Here is a 6,000-nt window from a genome sequence, read left to right on the forward strand (position 1 = left end):
TACAAGGTGGCAGGCAAGACAGGGCACGTGCAGGGGAACTCCCCTTTATAAAATCATCAGATCTCATGAGACTTATTCACTATCACAAGAACATCACGGAGAAGACTGGTCCCAATGATTCAGTTACCACACAATGGGTCCATCCCACAACATGGGGGAATTATGGGAGCTACAATTCAAGATTTGGGTGGTGACACAGCCACACCAGATTACAGTGCAAGCTCTTGGTGGGTCTACCATTCTGGGGTCTGGAGGAGAGTGACCCTCTTCTCACAGCTCCACTAGGAAGTGCCCCAGTGGAGACTCTGTGTGGGGCTCCAACTCTACATTTCCCATCCTTACTGCCCTAGCAGAGGTTCTCCATGAGGGTTCCACCCCTGCAGCAAACTTCTGCCAGGACATCCAATAGTTTCCATACATCCTCTGAAATCTAGGTGGAGGTTCCCAAACCTCAACTCTTATCTTCTTCATACCCACAGACCCAATACCACGTGGAAGCTGCCAAGGCTTAGGACTTGCATCCTCTGAAGCAATGCCCTTGGCTGTACCTTGGCCCCATTTGTACACTGTTGTAGCTAAAGCATCTGGGACTTAAGGTACCATGTCCTGAGGCTGCCCAGAGCAGCAGGACCCTGGGCCTGGCCCATGAAACCAGTTTTTCCTCCTAGGCCTCCAGGCCTGTGATAAGAGGGGCTGCCACCAAGATCTCTGACATGCTCTGTAGATATTTTCCTCATTGTCTTGGTTATTAACATTCAGCTCCTTGTTACTAATGCAAATTTCTGCAGCTGGCTTGAATTATTCCCTAGAAAATGGGATTTTGCTTTCTAACACATGGTCAGGCTGCAAATTTTCCAAACTTTTATGCTCTACTTCCTTTATAGACATAAATTCCAATTTCAAATTATATCTTTCTGTGCACATATAACTGTATACTTTCAGGAAATATCAGGTCACTTCTTGAATGCTTTGCTGCTTAGAAATTCCTTTCACCAGATATCCTAAATAATCTCTCAAGTTCAAATTTTCACAGATTTTTAGGACAGGGGAAAAATGCTTCCAGTCTCTTTGCTAAAGCATAGCATGAGTAACCTCTCCTCCTGTTTCCAATAAGTTCCTCATTTGTATCTGAGACCACCTCACCCTGGACTTCATTGTTCATATCACTATCAGCATTTTGGTCAATGCCATTCAACAAGTATCTAGGAAGTTTCAAACTTTCCCAGATCTTCCTGTCTTCTTCTGAGCCCTCCAATCTATTTCACCCTCTGCCTGTTACCTAGTTCCAAAGTCACTTCCACATTTTTCAGGTTATCTTTATAGCAGTACCCCACTCTGCCAGTACCAATACTCTGTATTAGCCTGTTTTCTCACTGTTATAAAGATGCTACCCAAGGAAGGGTAATTTATAAACAAAAAAGGTTTAATTGATTCACAGGTCTATATGACTGGGGTAGCCTCATGAAACTAACAATCAGGGAGGAAGGCAAAGGGGAAGCAGGGACCCGCTTCACAAGGTGGCAGGAAAGAGAGCAAGGGCAGAGGAAAGTGTCAGACACTTATAAAACCACCAAGTCTTGGCCGGGCGCGGTGGCTCAAGCCTGTAATCCCAGCACTTTGGGAGGCCAAGACGGGTGGATCACGAGGTCAGGAGATCGAGACCATCCTGGCTAACACGGTGAAACCCCGTCTCTACTAAAAACTACAAAAAACCAGCAGGGCGAGGTGGCGGCGCCTGTAGTCCCAGCTACCGGGGAGGCTGAGGCCGGAGAATGGCGTGAACCCGGGAGGCGGAGCTTGCAGTGAGCTGAGATCCGGCCACAGCACTCCAGCCCGGGTGACAGAGCGAGACTCCATCTCAAAAAAAAAAAAAAAAAAAAAAACACACCAAGTCTTGTGCGAACTCTCTCTCTATCAATAAGAACAGCCTGTGGGAAATTGCGCCCCCATGAACCAATCCCCTCCCAACAAGTCCTTCCCTTGACATGTGGGGATTACAATTAAAGATGAGATTTAAGTGGGGACACAGAGACAAGTCATATCACCAAGCAAAGAATAATACTAAATACTGTAGATAGTTGATAAAAGAGAAAATTGGCCTGGTGCGGTGGCTCATCCCAGCAGTTTGGGAGGCTGAGGTGGGTGGATCACGAGGTCAGGAGTTCAAGACCAGCCTGACAAAAATGGTGAAACCCTGTGTCTACTAAAAATACAAAAATTAGCCAGGCATGGTTGCAGGTGACTGTAATCCGAGCTATCTGGGAGGCTGAGGCAGAGCACTGCTTGAACCTGGGAGGCAGAGGTTGCAGTGAGCCGAGATCACACAACTGCACTCCAGCCTGGGCGACAGAGCGAGACTCTGCCTCAAAAAAAACAAAAAAAAAACAACAAAAAAGGAAATTAAAGTAGAAGCCATGACAGATTATAACAGCGGTCTTCACTGTTGGTGGTAAAATTGACAGTCCTGAGTGGTAAATAGGAAGAAAGAGTTAAAAGTAATATTTAGGTTTCTGTCTTGTGTAATGAGGGGCACTGAAGATTGTTATTTCTCAGTTCCCAAATTATCCCCAAACTAAATTTAAACTAATTTAGAACTGTTTAAATTTTGAAGCCTAGCATAATTCCCAGGCCCCAAATTCTGATTTTCAGTAGTTTCATGTCTGTGTTCACTAAGTAATCTAGTGAGATCCTTGCTGTAGTTCATGCCTCAGCCTGCTTGGTAACAAAGTTCACCCCATCCACATGCAAGGTGTTAAATTTAACCACACCAATAATTTGTCTGGTCTCTGACCCTGTTTTCCTTAAGATGTCCTTTATTTAAGACTTACCCATACTTGGTCAGGCATGTGGCTCACGCCTGTAATCCCAGCACTTTGGGAGGCTGAGGCGGGCAGATCACGAGGTCAGGAGATCCAGACCATCCTGGCTAACATGGTGAAACCCCGTCTCTACTAAAAATACAAAAAAATTAGGGCGCGGTGGCTCAAGCCTGTAATCCCAGCACTTTGGGAGGCTGAGGCGGGCAGATCACGAGGTCAGGAGATCCAGACCATCCTGGCTAACATGGTGAAACCCCGTCTCTACTAAAAATACAAAAAAATAACCAAGCCGGGGGGGGGGCGCCTGTAGTCCCAGCTACTCGGGAGGCTGAGGCAAAAGAATGGCGTGAACCCAGGAGGTGGAGCTTGCAGTGAGCCGAGATCATGCCACTGCACTCCAGCCTTGGCAACAGAGCCAGATTTCATCTCAAAACAACGACAACAACAACAAAAAAAACCCCATTCTCTGGTCAACCATAAGATGCCTTGGGATAAGACACTCAGTACATTGATGTCAATGAGCATCCTCAGAAAACATAAATGAGGAAGAAAAATACCAATGATATAGCCATACCTCCGCACTCAAGAGGCCTTGATTACCAATAGATATTTGTGTAATTAACAAATTATTAAAGAATTAAAGTAAGAATAGGACGTTTCAGTAAGATATATCTTTTGTCATTGCAGCTATCAGTAAGCAGGCCAGAGGAACAACAATAGTGTTGAGACTCAAAAATCTAATTTTACATTCATATTCAAATCTTCTACTCAGTAGTTCACAGTTTAAAAAATGCCATGCTAAACTACTTCTCAATTGCCTTCTGGATGTGCTTTACTTAGTATCATAGCCCAACGCAGACCAATGACCAATATGGAATTATTGATGTTAAGTGAGAAGATATTCTATTGTATATTTTATATAATTCAGCCTGTGCTGTACAATACATGAGTCACTAATGACATGTGGCTATCAAACATTTAGAATGTGGCCTGCCCACATTGAAATGTAATATAAATTTAAAATAATTGGCATGTTCTGAAGACATATTATGAAAACACGATGTAAAATATCTAATTAATATTTATATTGGGTATATGTTTTAAATATTAACATTTCAGATATATTGGGTTAGATAAAATATACTATTAAATAATTTAACTATATCCTTTTACCTTTTTAATATGGCTTCTAGAAAACTTAGAATTACACATGAGGCTCACATTGTGTTTCTATTGGATACTGCTGTACTAAGCTGGTTTAAAGCATATGTCAGATAACAGTGTTGAGATGTCCTTTAATTATCTGTTGTTTCCATTAACATCATTTTTTTCCAAAGTAAATTACTGTTGAAAATATTGTTGGCTTATTTCATTATTTCTGAGGATCCTTCATTTAAATAGGGAGTTTGTTTGAAGTTAAATAAAATTTGCTGTTGTATATTGTCAGATTTCAAAATGTAAGTAATTTTATTAGCTATATTTGATATCATTAGTGATTATCAACATAAAAGAAGACAGACTACTTAGGCAAATGGTGGAGACATGAAGGAGACATTCTATCTTTTCATTACTTACTATGTTTTTCATTCTTCTCAATTAGCATGAGCAATCTTCTTGATAGAGTAGCAGCACAACATGACTGCATATGCTAAGTGATGTTCTGAATTCAGTCTGTGAAATGTCCTTTGGAGATTAAATTATCTTTGAAATTCTTCAGCTGAAGCAGCACAATTTTCTCTTCTACTTTGTTCTTGGCCTGGAATCCTTAGTGATGCAATTTCTTTCATGGAAAATGCATCTAAATGACTTTTTGGTACTCTATGGGTTTTGCATAAGTTCAGTATCAACAAAGATGATGAATGATTTTCTTTTTTTAGCTTTCCTTGCCATTCATCCAGCTGACTTCATGAATTACAGACAGAATGGTATTAGAATTGCTAGTGACCTCTTAATACCAGGCAGAGCATATGGTCTTAAACAAAGGCTAGAGTTATGTTTATAAGCTAGGATTTTTTTTTCAGTTTGTTAAAGTTTGTGGCTAAAATTTTCTATCAAACTCAACAAATGTATACATAAGTTGGTCAGGAGTACCACTCCTACACACTCATTCATAAGTCATGATTGCCTCTGATGTATCCCAGACTAACAGACCAAACCTTGATCAGCAATATAGTGAAAAACCTGAGAAAAAATGAAAAGTTTCACTAATAATCTAGAGACTTTATACACTTAGCTGTTAGAATTTACTCAAACATGTAGAAGCCCCTAGATAATAAGTAAAATGTTCCGTTTCCATTTATTGTATTTTATTATTATTTTTTGAGATGGAGTCTCACTCCATTGCCCAGGCTGGAGTGCAGTGGTGCAATCTTGGCTTATGGCAACATCCGCCTCCCAGGTTCTAACTATTCTCCTGCCTCAGCCTCCTGAGTAGCTGGGATCATGGGTGTGTACCACCACGCCCAGCTAATTTTTGTATTTTTAGTAAAGACAAGGTTTCGCCATGTTGGCCAGGCTGGTCTTGAACGCCTGACCTCAGGCAATCCTAGTCCCTCAGTCTCCCACAGTGCTGGGATAACAGGCATGAGTCACTGCATCTGGCCCAGTTTTCATTTATTAATTTGGCTCCATCCAGATCCAGTCATGCTGTGAGCTCTGACTCACCATAAAGTTATCACAAATTACCTCTTCTTCTTTTTTAATACAAAGAAAATTCAAAGTGTAAACAGCATTTATTTAAGAATTTTCATAATCCCATACTAATATCAGCATCTGCATGCCCAGAGAAATTGAAAAAGTACACTTTGAAATCAGGTTAGGTAGACCTAAATGTCCTGTGGAGTTATTCCATGGAATTATGGTGCACATGGTTTCTGAATAATGCATATTAAATATGAGTAGTTACAACACTTTTGGCATTATATAGTATTGCGGTGGCTTTCTCATAGCACGCTGATGTCTGTCTTTTTAATCTTCGTTTAATTTTGTAAAAATTGCCGGGCGCGGTGGCTCAAGCCTGTAATCCCAGCACTTTGGGAGGCCCAGACGGGCGGATCACGAGGTCAGGAGATTGAGACCATCCTGGCTCACCCGGTGAAACCCCGTCTCTACCAAAAAATACAAAAAACTAGCCGGGCGAGGTGGCGGGCGCCTGTAGTCCCCGCTGCTCAGGAGGCTGAGG

The sequence above is a fragment of the Colobus angolensis genome, unplaced genomic scaffold, assembly GCF_000951035.1.
Source record: "Colobus angolensis palliatus isolate OR3802 unplaced genomic scaffold, Cang.pa_1.0 Scaffold485, whole genome shotgun sequence".
NCBI classification, from domain to species: Eukaryota; Metazoa; Chordata; class Mammalia; order Primates; family Cercopithecidae; genus Colobus; species Colobus angolensis.